The sequence below is a fragment of the Phymastichus coffea genome, unplaced genomic scaffold (assembly GCF_024137745.1).
Source record: "Phymastichus coffea isolate CEN01 unplaced genomic scaffold, Cenicafe_Pcof_1.1 PCOF00061, whole genome shotgun sequence".
Classification (NCBI taxonomy): Eukaryota; Metazoa; Arthropoda; class Insecta; order Hymenoptera; family Eulophidae; genus Phymastichus; species Phymastichus coffea.
Window position 1 is genome coordinate 856980 of NW_026706872.1, and position 19612 is coordinate 876591.

Here is a 19612-nt window from a genome sequence, read left to right on the forward strand (position 1 = left end):
AACAAGTTTTTTCATGAACTGCGACGTAAAAGTTACAACATTTTCACTAACAGCTTATTATAAGTCGCAGTATCCAGACCACACAAAGTTATACTATTTCATCGAACCGATCGATCAAAAGGCAAAAAAAAAAAAAATTCAACTCTAGAAGTCATCCTCCGACCACACGAATAGCGCATATCGATGAATCCTGAGCCAGCAATGCAGCTTTTTCACAGAAAAAAAAAACTGAAAGAATAGTTGAGCATGTGGCTGATAAAGAAAAATAAAACAAAAGAATAGAATTAAAAAATATCAATACACGTAGCTGGCGTGCGATCCGTCTCGTTCGTTTTTTTCGTTCGTTCGTTCGCCAGTGGAAGCGCGGGCGGGTGGTGCACAGCGAGAGAGCGTAAAATAAATAAAGCCTCACGAGAGACGTCGGAGGGGATGGCAGTGGGCAAGAGGACGAGAAGGAAGAGGGGGATGAATGCGTTGACAGTGCGCGCGCAGTGGGGGATGAACGAACGCGCAACCGTTCGGGGAGGTTAGCGAACCGCGTGCAGAGCGAGAGCCGGTACAGCGTGTCTGAGCCTCAGTCGGAATCGCGCGCCCACGCGGACCTCAGTGCGCGAGCAGCTTGCCCACCGATTGCAATTGGACAAGCATCGAAGGAGCGAGGCAGAGCACAGCGACGAGCACCTGCCTACTGACTGGTTTGTAGTGGCAGCGCGGCATCGATCTGTTGATTATCGTCGGAACAGGTCAGTGATAATCCTTCGATTTGCTGTGCTACTGATTATCGAATCCTAGTTTGGCTTTCATTTTCAAAACAAGCGATTATTTGGACAGTTGGTTGAACGCGTCTGATTGCGATTTTCCATGTTCAATAATGCGGATTATCCAACCGATTTCCAGCTGAAACGTATCCAACCAATCCTTAATTAACGGGCATCTCCCTCTTTAATTTTGGACGCGCAGATAGCCGAACGTTTACACGTGCATGTCAGTGTAACGTGCGTAATTGATTAAAATGCCTGAAATTCGACTTCAGTCAAGCAAGCTCTTTTACACTCTACTTAGTTTTATGAATTCAGTATTGCTTGTGTGTGGTTATCAAATATTAATCTTAAGAAGAGCTTTACGAGCTTCACGTGGTCTTTAAAGTTGAAAGCCGGCCTGCACGTGTCGACCTCACGTCCGCCGCTATATAATGCGTGCCGCAGTAAAACGAAGGTTTTTAACAGTATAAAAACTGTCTTCGCATAAATACACTTTACTTACAACATATGTACTCGACACCCGGAATTTACTATATTAAATTTGCTTTGATAATTTTGCCATACAATATTTATACCTATTTTACAATGCACTTTGAATTTATTCTCGATAATACGAATTTCATCATCGAATTGGAAATTTCGATCAAGTTGAGGCATTTCCTACTCTGCATTATTTTATGTTGTCTGCCATAAATGAATAAATATATTTCAAGTGATACAAATGTGGAAAAGCTCGAAATGTGTGATTCTAAATCGTTACGCTCGTAATTTAATTGTAATTAGGGTTATGAAAAGTTTGACTGTAAATTGACTCCAAAATCTGTTCAATTTTGAGTGGCAAAAATAAGAGCCGAAGCAGAGATAGTGAAAAAAAAATAATAAAGATAGTGTTGTATAAGAAATAGCTCGCGTAAAAGCGAAATAGATTTGCCACCAAAGGAAATCCTTCGTCGACAGTCGTGTTGGTACGTACATCCTCTCGTACGAGTCACCGACATCCGCGTCGAGGTGTGATCGTGGTATTCTTATACGTCAATTCAGCAGTTTTTTGCTCCGATTTTTCTTATGTGTCGTCGATAAAAGTAGCCACTAGCTTGTGTTTTCCATGCAAACCTTGTGAGTGTTGATCCGCGGTGTGTGTGTGTGTGTGTGTGTGTGTGTGTGTGTGTGTGTGTGTGTGTGTGTGTGTGTGTGTGTGTGTGTGTGTGTGTGTGTGTGTGTGTGTGTTAATTTCGTTAGTTTTCTCTAGAGAGGGCAGTTTTCGAGGTAACTGGTCGAAACTTTCTTGTTTGTCGAATCTTTATCATGCTCAATTAGTGTTAGTAGCATCTGCTGACTGGCAGATTCGAGGTTTTGTTTGTGCTAGAGGTTGATCTATTTTGAATGTAAACGTGATGGATAATGTAGTTTTGCTTGTCTGCAATTGATGATGTATTAGAGAAGCGTTAATTTACTTGTATTAACTTAAAAATACAAATTTATTCTGAATGGAATTTCACGCTTAGATGGAGAATTGAAGAGGTATTTCTAAATTGAGCATGCGCCGTACTTTACGTTATGAAAAAAATTCGTCTAGAATGAAACGAGTTTCTTCTGCCTTCGGTACAATCTTGCTCCGATAAGTAATTGATCCAAGTCCTGCCAAGAAGTCAAAATGCAAATTGAACCAAGAGAGTAAAAAGAAACTTCTCAAGTGTCCTTTGGCTTTCTGAAATTTCAGCAGTGGAGCGCGTGAATTGGTAAAAAAAGGGGAATCGACACCCAATCGCTTGCCAAATAGTCTCAATAAAAAGAAGCCTAACTACTTGTAATTTTGGCCTGCGTCTCCTTAGCTGTGCGTGCGTGCGTGCGATGGTGTGACCGGCGAAACAGCAGTAGTAGCAGCTCTGTGGCGTGCCAAAAAGGAAGAAGGGTGTGGAGCTAGTGATAGCGGCACTTCACACACAGCTGCTGCTACTACTCTCGTATAAACCGCAGGCTTGCGGATTTGTACGTGCACGCTTCGAGCATACCAATACATCTACATATATACGCTTGTATCTATATGTATATGTTGCTATCCGTAGTGGAGTCATGAATGAACGCTCGTCCGCGCTACGGATCGCGCTAATGGGCGTCCTTTCTTGTGGCCGTTTAACGCTTTTGCTCTTCGCGCAGTGCCTCAAGTCTTCCATTATTTATCCCTAAACGCTCACTTTCCATCGACTTAAATCACGTGCGCGCACCACAGCTATACCGAGAGCTTATCGTCTTTTCTTTTCATTCAGCAAGCATACAAGCTATTTTCATTGCTTCTTTAAGTACTTTCATCTCTTTCTTTTCGAGGACATTCGTTTACTTGTATTTTGGCCGGGCTATTTTTTCATTTTCCATGCACGTTGATTTTCAGTTGCGTGGAAAATCTCACGCGCCCATCCTCTGTGTTTCCATATGGATTGATTTCATTTATTAAGCGGAGCCTTGTTCCATTATAAAAACTCAAATCCTTTTATTTGCACAACCTTTTTATATTCGTTTTGTAAAAAATGCGATAAAAAAAGAAAAGTTGGCATTGTGCGCGTATCTCGAGAGTACCAATATAAAAGATAAAAGTTTTTGTTTGTCAACGGAATCGCTGGAACGAGTGATTTTTCGTTCGCTCGTTAAAATCGTATTGAACGAAATGTGTGTTGAACGAGAATTCATCATTAAAGTGAAAATTCGATCGAGGGAATAATATTGCATGGAGTATTATGAAAATGTAAAAATCAGGTAAGACGCAGCTGGGGCGCCGTATGGAAAGAAACAAGACTTTGACGGCAGTGCAGTTCTCTGACAGCATCTAATTTCACGCCAGAACGAAGCAATTAGGTGAATTAAGCAGCTCGGAATGCATCGAGGAGTGGCGTAGCCACGTCCTGATCTAATTAAAGAAAGCGCTATTCGTATCGATGGTGCACTATGTATTCGCGTCTACCTACGTAAACAGAGACCGGATTGCGAGGAGATTGGCGAACAATACAAATTAGCATTCAAATTTAGAGCATAGAGGGGAAACTCACCAGCCACCGACACTGATACAGCCGCTGCTGCTCTGTCACATCAGTATGCATAGAACCTTTTATAGTTTACATTTAAATCAGTATTCGGCACTTGTATGCGTAATCGAAAACAAGAAGCGTAAAATATCATGGTGTTTGAACCAAAGTAATTGTGCCTGGTTGAAAAAATTTAGATCGATCGTCGTCAAATCCGTCGGCCTCTGCACTGAAAAGATTTTCGAGGTGCAGCGCCCTCTCAGCCGCATAACCAGTCCACACTTAACCTTAAGAGACAATACCTCGTTATTGAGTGGCAGCGACCTGCAATGCGAGGTGTAAAAACTCAAAACTAGACGGAGAGCAGTTCTTCCAATATATCGAGGGACTAGTACTCGACTAGTCGAAGAACTGTTCATTGGGCGCATGGTAAAGTTGAAGTAACCTGCGCTCATATGTATATAAAATTCGTTTTTATTTTAAACCAATACATCAAAAACGCATATTATTTAATACAACACTTAAATATAATGCTTAAATTAAAATTCTAATTAGGGTTTAGTTTTAATTAACAATTTTTAGAATAATATTGAATAATGTAGAATATTTCACATTTTTCTATGTGATGTCAAAAAAAGTTTTAATCATTTCATCACTTCAAAACCTTTCAATGACGCCAATATTGTTACAGTTTTATAAACCAGAATGTGAGCAAACTAGACGTTTCTTGAATGGCCTTTTAGATTGATAAGGTGCGATATTTTTTATAACCGAGAAACAAGGCTCATAATCGGGTAACGCTTCATGATTAATAGAAATATCATCACAAGAACCTCGCTCTACAACATATGAATGGTAATGAGAATCAAAATACGTTTCTCTGTACACTTTTATCGTAAAATATATCCTATTTTTAACAATCGTTATGTCTGTAATTTCACCGAATGATTTAAGTGTCGATGAAACATCCGTAATCAAGAACAGGCCAATTTTATACAATACCCCAGTAATTTCAATTTTTTCCACTTTATGAATTTTACCATCATTAAACTGCTCTACATTCGATTGAGTAAGTTTTGTGAATTCAGCGCAATGTACATTGTAGCATGTTTTAAAAGCTTCTTTCGTTCCTATTGTAATGAGCAAATTTTTTTTACAACTGGTTGATTGGGCAACAGACTTAATAGAACGATGACGCGATTCAAAACGCATTGTGGAAAAGTTGAAACAAGGCCCTAATTCTAATAGCTGTCTCGCATAATGAAGTAATAAATGAAATTTCGGCTTTAGAGAGTGACACAATTTTATATATAACTCATGGTGTTTTTTTACTAGATTTGCTAAGTTTTTGGCTTTTATTCTAGTGACATATCTACATGTAAATATGTCAAGCATTTGCCTTAAATATTTGATTAATTTCCAATACTCATCGTCTTCATTAATGAAGTTTCCAATCATTAAAGGTAGGTATCTCATCAAATTTAAAACTTCTGCCGCTGACATTTTCAAGGTATCATTATCTTGCAATCGTTTTATTTTTATGATAGGCGGTTTATTGACAGAATTTGATGACCCATAATCAAAATTTTCAATAATATTGTTTAATGTTTGCAGAGTAAAATACTTTTTTTTAAAAATTAAATTGCAAAATACCACATGTAAAACATATAAACAAACTCCCTCCAAGTAATCATGCATCATATCCAAACTACAGTTTCGAGTGAGATGGAAATTGTCAATGTTATGGAAAATGCACAGCTCTCTCACGCCAGTCAGTTTTACGTTTTTCAGATGAACGTCATTCAAATAGTTTGTTTCGGTTCTAAGAATATTTTTATCTTCAAAAGTCAATCTAGATGCTAACTCGACAGTACATTTGCAAATCCGACAATAGTAATCGCTTTTAAATGATTTTACAAAGCCAAATATTTCGTTCAAACCAAGGTTGTCACCCAAAACTAACACAAGTTGAAACTTTATCTTGCGAATTGTTTGATCATAAAAAATCTCTAATCCTTCTCTATAAAGAAAATTCACTTCTTTAATCAGCTTGTCAAAAATCTGTGCTAGCGATAAATCTTCGTTCTTTACATCTTCAGAATGAAGTAACATACAGAAAAAAATTGCTTCAATAAGTGATGCTAGGCGTGGTGGAAGACAAGCCAATTGGGCGTAAATGACTGCAAATTTATTTACACCGGCACTACTTCCTAAAGCATTACCACATTCTATCTCATCATAATAAATATAAAAGGGTAGAACTAATTCACCTAAAAATTTTGGAACGTATCTTTGCTGCCATAATTTACCTTGTATGACATTTTTAATAAGTTTTGTACCTTGACGAGAAAGATTATCAACGTAATTTAATATTTCACTTAAAATGCCAGGAGTTTCTAAAAAACACTTTAAAGTGTGGCGTAAAGGACTCCATAGAGCATGAATCGGTTTAAATTTTAGTAATTCTTCATTATTGACTAATGTTAACTGTAAAGTTTTTCCAATATCAATAACTTGTGGCTCACTGTATCCTTTACTTTTCAAAAATGTCATTCGTTTTGGTTCTGAATTTAACTTTTCAAATAAAAAACTATGCTCGCGAAAGACAGAATCTAAGTTACACCGCGATTCATTAGAAAGCTCTTGATTACTAAAGGCATTAAGGATATCTACTTTCAATGATGGCAAATAAATGTCACGATGGAATTTGTCGAAAAATGATATAACTATATCAACGACTATTCTTGGTAAATTAGGATCATTATACAGTTGCAAAATCAATATTGTGATGTAATTAATAAATAAAAGTAAATCCATAATTAATTAAACAGTATAACTTAACACGTTCAATTAAAGTGATGTATTAAATACCGTAAACTAGCAATAATACTAATATTTTAAAATACACTTCACTTCATATTTTTAATTAACTTCAACGGAATCAAGTATATTAGAACCATCCCTGACAAGTGGGATCTCTCTTGCATTTGCTGACTCAGCTCGTGCTGTTTGTTCCCTTGGAATGTCTAATGTTTTTAGAGATTGAATTAACGTTCTAACACTTTGTGAAGTAACATTTACGAAATAAGGTGACTTCTTACTAGGGAATTTATATACCCAAAGCTGAATAAACAGCCATATAAAGTCACAATCCCTTGGCCAGTAACGCAAAGCAAGACAGCACTTGAAACAAACTCCTACAGCTTTTAAAGGATCCTTGTATGAAAACAATTGGTTGTTGAAGACAATGTACGCTTTCTCAATTCCATCTACTGGTCCACAAAATATCAAATATACGATCGGAGTTTCAATGAAATTTTGTTCGTACTCTTTTCTTTTCTCATTTAGTTTGCTATGATCCTGAAAAAATAAACATTTATTTTTAATCTATAAATTTATAAAAACTAATGTTGAATATTTAGCCTTTTTCACATTATAAAATTGATTTACTGCTTTGCATACAGATTAAATGATTATTACCTCTAATAATAAGATAAAAGAATCAGAAACAATACTTTTTGACACTGTTTTAGTAGCTTTTATACAGAAAGGGAGTGCCACAAGAGCTAAAATATCATCGTGTTTGCCTAAAATAATTATGAATACATAAATTATATTGTAGCATTTTTATACACATAATTAGAGTACTATAATAATCACCTGTTTTAATAAGATCAGCGTACTTGTTTTTGAATTTTACAATGTCTTGACCTCTTAATCGACTGAGGATCTTCAAAATATTTTTAGATATCAGAGGCCATTTGTTTTCAAATAAACAATTGTAATTCTCTAGATGACTTTCCTCGATTACGCCACTTTCTTTTAGACCAACAAGTATAATTTGAAAATCAATGTCGAGCTGCAACAAATTCAAATTATATTTGGATATTATTTTAAATTATTTTACATTTTTTACTAGTAAACTTTTATTTCAACTTACTAAATCCAATGCAGTTGCATCTTTTAGACATGCAAAAGTTTGGACGTAGGTCTTGGTTGATAGTACAAACTCTGTTTTCTCCTTTTTAATGAGCTTATTATGCCTCAAAGTGAAGCAATCTCTCCATTTGGCGCCTATTATGATTGTATTATACTTTTCGCGATTTGGATCAGTTAAACAATCAAACTCGGGTCCATAATCATCTACAAATTCAAAATATAAAAATTATTTTTTATATGTATTCATAAAATAGATGTTTTTTTTAATTCAACTAACTCACTTGAAATATCATCTTTATCAATGGAGGAATCTTTCATAACCTTTTTATCGCTGTTCTTTTCAGGTAAAATCCCAGCTAGTGTTAAATGCTTCCTGCACTCTTTGTAATACCAATATAATGAACCACCTTCGGGATCCTCTTTACTGTATGGAATATACAACAATTCCTTATCAATCGATGGCATTAATTCTTTTATTTGATCAGCAATATAATTGAAAGTGGCAGTAGTTATGCTGAAAAAGAATAAAATCATTTTAGAAACTATTTAACTTATTATCAATCATGAACATTTAACGAGGATTCAACTATACTCTACTGAGACATATAAAGCAATTTATGTATTAGTAAACGGTTAGTATATTTTGCACATATAAGTAAATTGTATTAATGACTAAAAAATGTTGTATTTATTATAAAAATGAATGTGTGACATTGAAATTATGATTGTTAGTATACTGGACAAAACATTATAACATATAATTATGTATGAACTTACAAATAGTTTATTGGATCTTTTTCCAAAAAGTGATAAATAACAATATGTTTCAGTCTTCGAAAGTCAATAATTCCAAAATTTTCGTATTTGCCTAAAACTATTCTACCTTCTAAGCTTTTGCGCAAAAGATAAAATATTTCATTTTCTTTGAAACTAAAATTATCTGCAATAACATTTCATACAAACACCAATTAGAAATAATAATCGTTATTTGATGTATACTAAATTAATAGCCAAAATTATGTATTGAGTAAAAAAAATGGAATTGAGGTTAGATTAAAAACGAATTCGTCCTGTTTGCCAACTAATACCTATCATCAAATTCTACAATCGTCCGTGACGAATTACCTAATACCCTTTTTATTTTAGTTAATTGTTAATATAGTCAGTAATATAACATGAGTCTCGAAAATTCCATACCTGATCTACGTTTCGGTTTTTCTCCAGTTTTGTTTCTACCTTCATTAGACCTCGGAGCACTTGAATCCATTGCAAAATCTTCATAATTAAACAATTGATAAGTTTGAATGTTTTTCATCAATAATAAAAAATACTTACAATAATGAGTTCCTTTCAGCGTTCTTCTTATAAAGACAATAGAGGCACACCGCTCGCGCACGTGTTCACATGTGCAATCACAGTTAACGCGCGCTTTTAACTCGATGTTATCGAGGGCTAGTTCCTCGATTCGCCGGGCGTTCGCTATACTCGCCACTACATAGAGCAATTACTCACTACCGAGCAGCTATCCGTCGGTAGAAGTGGGGCAAGTCCTCGAAAACTCAAGCATATTAGTTACTTAGTATTTCGAGGCGCCACCACGTGGGACTCGGGAACTACACCTCAAAAGTCTTTTCAGTGTGGTTGGATGGTCGAAGCGATCGTAAAGCTCTATGATGTTGCAAGGTTACTGAATACTGCGTATTTGTAGCACCTGTCCGCTGTTGACCGTTAGATTTTTTCCTCGTTCCTCGTTCGTGATGAAAAGTGTGTTTTGTTACTTCTTCGCTTCAAGTAGAATAAGTGACGATAGGTCAGACATTGCTGGCTATACGCATAGATGTTTTAATGACCGTCGGCTGATATGTTCCACGAAGTCCACAATAAATTTGCAATAGTTTATTGATCAATGCGGATGTAAAACTTTCTCCATTAAACGATGGTAGCTTAGGGTACCTGGTGACTATCAAACTGACGCTTGAAAGCCATTAAACTGCATTTAGGAATTTTCCATGATTTACGAAAGTACCATCCATAACGCGAAAACTGTACACGACCTATCTTTTATAGAGGTGATAACAGAATAAATAGTTAGACAAGAAGTGTAATTCCGAAACAATACGTTCTAAAAAGATTAGAGCTTTGAATTCAATAAGCTCTCGGTATAACAGACCAGCCTAGCAATAGAAGCGTTTCAATCTTTGCAACTAAAAATAAGACGATTAATAGACGGGCTGCTCGCGACGATAATGGTAATAACGCAAAAGAAGCAATTTAACCGCATACGCCGGTGCGATTTGCATCTCTGAAGAGCCATCAGCTTTGCGGGCTGCCACCGCCGCGCCGTTGACTCCTCCTTTTTCTCTCCGCGGGGAAACCAAAAGCTTTGAAAGAGCTAGGCCAATATGGATCTCTCTCTCTCTCTCTCTCTCTCTCTCTCTCGTTTTCTTTTGCTGCGAAGAGCGAAAAAGAAAACGGAAGGGAATGATTACGTCGATTACTACATTAAAGTAATTCATATCGTTATCTCATTTTTCTTCAACTTCAAAAAGACGCAAAGAATAGATACGATGGGAATATAGTCGTAGAGAGATTCGGGTGATGGATTTTTCGGTGGGCGGCTGCGATCGAAGCGACTTACACATACATACTCGATAGAGTGTTATCAGATGGAAATTTGATAGACATGAAAATATGGTTTTTCCTTGCATGTAACTCGATACAACGAGGCGCGAATATATGCATGTACGTATCCGAAGAGGATTTTGCCTTGCCATCGAATTCACTCGCATAAATTGAAAGTTCGGAATGTAATCCTATCGTAATGCTTGCCGCGCGCCAACGACAGATTGAATTGTGCATTGCTGTCTCTCCTACTCGTCGAACAACGAGTTAATTGTATCATTGTATATCTCGCATGGAAAAGAAAACGAATTGTTTGGGCAGTTGTAACGACAAAGCTAATTAAATAAAAAAACGATTAGATGTACGTGATAATGATGCGTAACGATGATAGGAATCGTAGAGCACGGTGCTTTATCGAGCCGTTTCGAGGAGAAAGAGAAGAGGGAATGAAAAAAGGGTCAGCCTCGTGCACGAAAGCAATATTCGCTCAATACCAGGCGAACAAGCGAGCGAGCGCGCCTGACTGTATCCCGCCGTGGACTACAAAAGCTCTGTGTGCTCGCAAGCCCGGCAAGAGAAAGAAAAGAAATGCACATCCCTCGTACGTGGGCGCATACGCGACCGAGCAGTTCGGAGCAGGCGAAATCGAGCTCGACACATGACAAACGAACGCGATATCGTGCTGCCTTATGAGATTCTCTCCGCCGAGCGATCTTTGCGTTTGTCATTCGAGATGACCGCTTCGCCTTTGAAAGAGGAAGCTCGGGGCTGGGTTATGGGGAGGAGCCTTTTCCATTCGCTCGGCGTTTGCTGCTGCTGAAAGTCGCTGACATTTTCTGCCGGCGAAATCTAATTTCCTCGTGCCGGACGATGGTCGAAGAAGCGCACCGTCACGCCTCTAAATATTTAAACTGCAAATCCCACGAGTCCGGGTAACACAGGAATGCTTCAATATTTTTCTTCGCTGCGTACGCGGACTCGCTAAACTTATTGTATTTTCACCAACGCACTTTCGTACTTGCCATGAGTTTTCGTGCCGACGAGGTACTTGTTATCTAGACGAAAGGCTTCCAATAACTTTCTTTCTTTTGGCATGCACTTTTCATAAATTAAGGGCATCTGTTAATTCACTTTTACGAATAATAATTATTTCATTAGATTGAGCTCGCCATTAGGGCTATACGAGTATATGATAAAACTCATCAACACTTGGAGCTTTTGATAAAAAAAAAAAAAAAGTCAAAAGTTTCGGCTGCATACCATTGCGGAAACAAGAGCCAAGCCAAGCAAGTACAAGTTTTTCAGTCAAATATGCTACTTTAACAAACTTGTCTCGTAAACTTGATCTGCTCCGTTACGGCGTTACCGATTTAAACAGATTTAAAGCCGATTTAGACTTCAAAGGGAACGCAAACAAGGTGCGCGCATAGCAATGTATCCAAAGGTGCTATCCTTAAACGCATTCAATTAGCCTGCGTATAAAGTTCGCGAAATAAGAACAACTGGTCAGAAAGTCGGCCGGGCATGCGCAACAATGCCAAAACCTGCCGTACAAGGAATATTATTGAGAAGCCATGAAGCACATAACTTTGATTGGACGAGTGAATTAAGAAGTGCGAATATTGAAATAGGACCGCGTGCGAGGCTGGCGCGTATAGCGTTTAAAAGGTCCATTTTCTGCGCGCAAAAAAGCAAAAAAAGCAGAGAAGTGAGTCACCCTCTATTTTTCCTTCCGCACGGCCCTTCTCCCTTGAAATGTCGCTGCAATTCGAAAATGAATGACACTCCATTTGACATGCAAGCGGGATAAAGAAGGAGAACGCGTACACAGCGGGTAAAAGTCTCGCTCGCGTCTCTATTGTAAAAACGACACAAAGGCGTGCTACGCGTGGGCGAGAGAGAGAGAGAGAGAGAGAGAGAGAGAGAGAGAGAGAGAGAGAGAGAGAGAGGACAAACACAAGTGTCGCATGTCTGTTCAAACACACTTGCCGAGAGAGAGAGAGAGAGAGAGAGAGAGAGAGAGAGAGAGAGAGAGAGAGAGAGAGAGAGAGAGAGAAAGTAGGAGGAGGTCGCTTGAAATATTCGCGCTGTGCGCGTGTTTACTTTTTCCTTTTTCTTTCGTCTTTCCGCGCTATATACGTCGCAGAGATTTATGCGCGCTTCGTATTGACGTCTCCAGCCTTGTGAACGTACATTCAGAGCTGTTTTCTCTGCGCACGCGATCAATGCTGTAATTATCGCTGTATAGGCTTTTCAAGGGACCAAACCTTTCTTTTTCGTGTTTTGCAGAGCCAATTTTCGCTTGGGGGATGGCTCGGCGTCCACTGGATCATTGGCTTGCGCGAGCACTTATGGATTCTTTTTCAGCACCGTGCCTCTCATTTGCATAACACTCGCAAAGATACATTTTATTTGATTTAAACTGACTTATCAATTTTCACTGTAGTTGTCAATAAAACTATTGCGAAAGTGCATCCCTAGCTCGTGAAAAAGTCATAATCGATTACCCAGCAGCGGTGAAAAAGAGCGGAGAGAAAGAAAAAAGATTAATTGAAACTGGATTTCACGGTCCATTAGCCTCTAGCGTCCTTTTATTCCTGCCATACATTGGCGAAGAATAAAAAAGGTAAATGAAAAAAAGACAGAAAATCAAGCTTTAATCCCAGACTTGCAGCTATATAACAAGACACACGGACGATCGACAAAGACGGATGCACGGCCGCTTGCGACTATTCGTTCAAGGCCCACAAACTCGATTCCGCGACGGCAGTCATGCTAATGCGATTCGAGTCGTCGCCTCTCCGTTGGTAATTGCGTTATAGGAGGGAAGCTTGGGCGCAGCTTCCCGCGGAACCGACTACTGCTGTGCCGTCTATGATTAAATTTTCATCATCGTCATCGACGTCCACTTGATTTCTCATAGCGGAGCTGCAGCTCCTTGAACGAAAGAGCTCGTTGACACAATCCATAAACATGCCACTCCAATTAAAAGAATCGCACAGTAGCTGGTTGGTGTCAGTGCCGATTGTTATTTTCGCCACTCGCGCGACGACAAACAGAGAGAGAAAGCCAAGGTGCGGCATGCCCGGAGGCTCGGCCTAATTGGATCGAATCGCGTATACTCACGAGCGACGCAGAGAAGGAGGAAAACAGTAGGAGCCTCTTAAATTGCAATTATTCCGCGCCCTCGGTTTCTCGCCAGACGCGCGAGCGAGGCCACTTCTCCTCCACCGCCTCTCTTTTCAGCTGGCAACAAAGTGCGCGCGGGAGCACTGACACTCTGCATATATCTACTGTTGTGTCGACGACCACGACCACGACCACGACCACGACCACGACCACGAGTGCCAGTAGCGCATCTTTCTGTTCGTCGCGGGCCAGAAACACCTAATCCATTCGCAATATCGTTCACCTGCCAACGATAAGCTGTTGCTCTGTGTTCAAGGTAAGAAAACTATTGTTGCCAAGTGACTAAAATGGAAGATTGTCTTTGGAAAAATGTAATAACGGTGCCAAGGTACAAACAAGCGGACGACGTTTCGACGGGCCAAGTTCGAAAAAAAAAAACAATTTTACGCGCTACTTGTCCCTCGCACCCGTATTTTGAATAAACTGCGCTAAAGTTAACAGCTTTATCATCCCGTTACGTTCAATTTTATTTGTTAATAATTCAAAACGATCATCTACAGCGATCCTTTGAACGATGAATAGCGTATGGATTTTTCCTGTAGCGCCAACCCGTACTCGCTCACAAAATTTACATATCATGGCCAACAGCCATAATCGAGAGAGAAAAAAAGGAAAAAGTTGATACTCGTTGCTCAGAGATAACAAGGTCACGAGGTGAGTGTTTTACAACCCCTCAGGCTTTTTCTCTTGTTTATCGCTGAGATCAGCGCTGCTGCCGGCCGATCCCTTGTTATACGCCTCGAAGAACTCTATTCTAGATATTCCCGTTTATTGTACGACAAACAAATTTCACCTGCATATATATACGGTTTGTAATTTAGAACACGAATATAAACAGCACTCGGATGGTTTACGAGGTTTTTCGTCTTTAATTGCCGCTCGCATAAATCGTCCTACCCCAACAAATGGCCACGTGCAAAGTGTACACATTTTAGTAAGTGTTTGTCGCTCGCAAAATGCAAAGAGGGGTTGGCATGTTTTTTGACTCTCTGTCACGGCTTTTCATCAAACGGCAACGATTGACGCGGAACTTTTGAGAGGATGTAATTAAAAGTTTACGCGGAGACTTTTATCCTACTCCTATTCAGCCATGATATCATTTACTCTGTTTGACATTGATAAAAACTGGAAATTCTAGCGTTACCATCGCACATTTGTGCCATTACGGCGATATGTGAGCAAAATAGAGAAACGCGCTAAGCCGCATCTACGCAAAAGAAAAAAAATACTACCGCGAATTTCTTGACTGAAATAATGATTTTAATGGACTTCTTTTCTCTTTCGTTCTCTTCCTCGTGCTCGCATGCAAATATTTATGGCATTGATTTATTCCGACGCCAGCCGCATGCGCGCACGACACACATGCTTCGATTCGATTGAAGCTCCGTCGTAAAGTCGAGAGATTTTCATACTTGCTTTGGTTCTCAGTTTTCTAATGGTCGGTGGCTACGTATGATTATGCGTACAACTAAAGCGGCGCATGGCTAACAATATGCATTTTATTGAAAAATAGTTTGCACGCTAGAGGACGTGAGAACGAATCTAATTAAAGATAGGCGCGAGTGGAGCCTTCAAGATTTACAAAGTCAGGACTTGTGCTAGGGTGGTTTTTCAAGTCTGAAAGATTTCTTCGAAGCGGTGACTTCGGAGACGCGCGTATACTCGTTAAAAATTCTCATTCGTCTTGGTGGATCGACATTCATTAGAGAGAGAGAGAGAGAGAGAGAGAGAGAGAGAGAGAGAGAGAGAGAGAGAGAGAGAGAGAGAGAGAGAGAGAGAGAGAGAGAGAGAGTCGAGGCAAAAATCCCAGACGGCGTAGCAGAAAGAAGCAAAAGTGAAAAAATGCAGCCTAGGCGCGGCGAAGTCGCAAGGCAAGTTCGAGTCTTGGTACTTTTTATACCCTCGTGGTACAGCGGCAAAAGAGAGGGGGATGGACGAGTCTCGTAATGAAAGTATCGTCGCTGACGGATGGTCGTAAAAGTTTGTTGCGTGCTTTGTGTTTGGTGCGCGAACGCGCTATACTTTCCCTTTTTTCTCCCGTGTTTTTCTCTTTCGCCAGCCAAGAATTTTTACTGGCCAAAATGACGCCAGAGTTAGCGCTTTCGCGCCTCTGCCTTAGAAAAACCGATAGAGCTCCAAATAAAGAGAGGGGCGCCGGCTAAAACCCTTGCGCCTTAGGAACCAATCGTTCCACCATTGCTGCAATTGGTAGCTGCGTTGTGCAATCGACCCGATGATACTTCGAGCACGTGTCCATCGGATAAATAATTAGAAGCGGCTTGATTGCATCGTTAGAAACGAGTACCCGCTTTCATTAGATGGCTTTTATTGGCATCCTTGCTTGCGCATTCTTGGCCGATGATCATCATTTCAGGTTACTGTTGCCTGTCTCTGCCAAAAGATTGCTTTTCTTTGTCTTTACTTCGTTCTGTAGTACATCAACTTTTTCTTTGCCATTGCTTTCAGAAAAGTGTCATTTATTAATACTGACGTAACTGTCAAAATGCTTACATCATTTACTCGAATTTCATCGTTCATTCCGTAATAACATAATACGTAAAATAACATACGACACTCTCTCACCACTTCGTACAACTAAAATAACCTTGATAAAAACGTTAACGAGTTAGCCTGTGTCCACAGCCGTTTTAAAATGGTCCGTCGTTCGCTCACTCGGACAAGCAAACTAAAATTCGTAAGCGCAAAAACAGAAAAGAAGATAGAGAGCGCAGCAAATCCATGCGCCTCAGGGCGAGGTGCAGTAAAAACAATTAAATAGTGTAAAATAACAAACGGGAGATTAGTTTCAAGCCATCGCGTGCGTTCGTGGATGCGGCTTGGCCACTCTCGATTGAAAGGGCATTGCAATCGAGAGCGAGCCAGCCGATTAAAATATACGAGTTTTTCACGAGCTAATAAATCCCCTACGTTCCTCCCTGCAAAACTGCTCTGAACTCTCCCTGCCTCCTCCCCCCCCCCCTCTTTCTTTCTCGTCTTGCGCGTTTTATTATTAAAAAAGTTGCGTCTGCGTTGCCTATTAATTCGTGCATCTGCAATATGCCTTCAGCGCTTCTCTCTCGACGTGAATCCCCTGGTGCAATTAGCTACTTGGCTTTTGAATATATATATCATTTTGTTGCAAATCCACTCGCGCGTGGATAACTTGAGCTGAAGTTCCATGACATTTCGCTACGTGACATTCATGAAGAAATAAATAAAAAAAAAAATAAACTGCGTTGTATGCTCGTCGTCATACTAAAAAATTGTTTGCGCGACTCGCTTGCATTCAGCTGCCTGAGCACACTGCATTATAACCCGTTTATTTATTTCTGTTTGTTTTTCGTCGAGTGCGCCGAGCCCCACTGTGGTGTAGCTGTGAGCTACTGTGCCTTTTACTATATTCTCCACGAGAGGAGGGCGCACGATAGATGAGATGCGGCGCGATAAATTCCTCTCTTTCTCGCTTTTTTTTCGCGTCTTTGCAGACGCGTCGAATAGGAAATCTTTTTAGAATGGTACACGAGTGAATCTACTGGTGTTTTGTTTTATTTCCGCGTGTTTCACGCTTCAAATTAATTTTCTATAAAACTATTTTATCGCGGGGATATACATATATAGATAGAGTCGGTTGGCATGAACCAACGGACCGGAATATCGTATCGTATAGTTGTACCTATATATTTTTACAACAGGCGTGTACAACGTGCGATTTAATCGAGAGTCTTTTTTTGTTCATTCGCATTGAACAGCAATCTGGTGACAATTGCGATGAAAATCAATGTAGCAAAGTATATTCTGTGCATTTGGTAGAGTCAACTATTGACATTTGGGCTTTAAATCTATGCCTACTCACCATAAGCGGAAATGTATTGAAGCTTCTTCGTTCAATACATCGACAATGCGCTCGCTTGCGAGTAATAAATGTAGGCTATTATATCTTATTCAATAAATCAGTTGATTGATTTTGACAAAATGACAAACTCAAATTGGCAAGATACACTCGACTAGCCTAAATAACATCATGCGCATTTCGTTGTTAATGCAAAGTTGATTGAACATAAAACGCGTTATGCTAAAGCTCGATATAATTACTACGGGGAAATCAAGAGAGAGAAAGTGATAGAGAGAGAGAGAGAGAGAGAGAGAGAGAGAGAGAGAGAATACCCGAGTGGCAACGATGAAAAAGAAAAAAATATCAGCGACAAACATTTCCTTAATGAGATTACACAGAGTACAAAGATCGCATCGATTGAACGACTAATCAGCGTGAAATCAAGCTTTTGTCGTACTTAAATTTAATGTGCATCTGTGTACTGAACAGCTGTAACATATTTATCATATATGAAACAGAGCCCCTCGAGATGTATCCCGAGGATTTTTCACGGCACCGGATGCTTCTGCCTGCCTGCCTGTTGGTCGAAGTACCCTTTGCAAATACTTTCATTGTCCTATACCCTTATCTTGCGCGCTCTCTTTCTCTCTCGTCCTTTCCATCTCAAGCAAAGCCACTCGTCGCGCCATCAGTGGCTCTCCTTCTTTTCTTCTCTTTTTGGCGTGCGGGGCTTGCCTCGTTACGATCTGGCTTAAAGGTTAATTACGATTCATGATTTCGTGGAAAATCCCAATTTCTTTTTCGCTCCACTAGGTTTAACGAGCATCCGTCCTTTATTTGCCATGTAATTGTAATTTTTTAATTTTTATCAAATTTGTTACTTTGTGAAAGAACTATCGATCGGCTACCGTTACTTCAAAACAAATAATTTTTTTTTTATTTTCTACGCAAACCTGTTAATTTTTATCTAGCGTCACAGTTTTATTTATGCATAAAGTAAAAAATAAATATATAATTTTCTTTCAACTCTGTTGCTGGTCGAGACTTTTTTTCGTAACCAAGCAGTTAAATATATTTAAACGGTTCATACATTATCTAATTACAGTTAATTTATAAAGCATGTCACATAACTCTCATGAGCAATTTCAGCATGAAAATGCCTTCATTCGAGAGAGTCCTATCAAATTTTCACATTGCGTCACGTTCTTGTTTATTTTATAAAATTTTATCATTCTATAAAACATATAGAATATGTTAAAATTTGAACCCAACACGTGGCATGCTCGTGTCATCCTTTTCCTTGTCCGTACAAGAGATACAAGAGCTGAAATTCATCGAGGAAGACAAAGAGAATTTTTTACGATTCATTTAATTAATAGATAATAAAAAATGATAACGTTCATTGAATTGTAAACTGAAATTCAATATTTTTGAGTAAATTTTCGAGTAGAAAATAGTCCAAAATATCAGAAGAAAATTATGAAAAAAATCACATTTTCGTTGTTAGTTACGTCAGTATTGTCAAAAGTAAGTAAGAGGCGTATTTTTATGCTTTTCATACGTTATACAACTACATAGTTGGATATTCCTCTCATATTTTCTGTCTAATATAAAATTATTTTCATCAATTAAAAGAGCGCTGCCCGATGTACGCGTATTTTATTGGGGAAAGCGCTGACTACAGTTCCTTCATGCAACAGAAAGCATTCCATTGCAATCAACCCGATAATATTAAACACAAGTAATTGAACAGTAGAAACAAAAGCCCAACAAAGAAAATTATTCCACGTGAAAACGACTTGGTCGACGGATAAAAAAAGAAAGGTATCCCATTGTCCATCGTGTTTGAATTTTGCATCGCGATGTCGAATGAACGAAATGAACGGAAGAAAAGCGTGGAAAGGAGAGGCGAAACAGGATAATAGAGGCCGAGAGCGTGGCTTCCCTAACGATGTTAGAGTTTGGAGAGGGTAGTAGCGAGAGAGGTGCCAGGGTGAAATGTAGGTCGTTGCCACAACCATTGAAATAATTACGTTCATTGCCCGTTAATTTCGAGGCTCACCGCGTATACGGATCGCTTTTCTCCTCTCTCGCATGTTAGCTGGCGAGTCAGCCAATGCCCCCCTCGGTAGCCTCTCATAGCCTCTATAATATATGAATTACGCTCCGTGCGAAAGTACACTCGACAGAATTTATTTGCGCACGCACTGTCGCGAGCAGAAAGCTCGCGCACTGTTCAAAAAAAGTGAGCA

General features: G+C 39.3%; 1 protein-coding gene across 7 annotated transcripts in view; it reads left to right on the forward strand.

Annotated features, from left to right (window-relative positions):
• Positions 1 to 593: 593 nt before the first annotated feature.
• Positions 594 to 19612, forward strand: part of LOC131666789 (cell adhesion molecule Dscam2) — a 108866-nt gene continuing 89847 nt past the window's right edge. For all 7 annotated transcript variants that reach the window (XM_058939707.1, XM_058939704.1, XM_058939706.1 and 4 more), the window contains exon 1: positions 594 to 743. The gene's annotated coding sequence lies outside the window, so the exon portion shown is untranslated. The remainder of the gene's footprint in view (positions 744 to 19612) is intronic.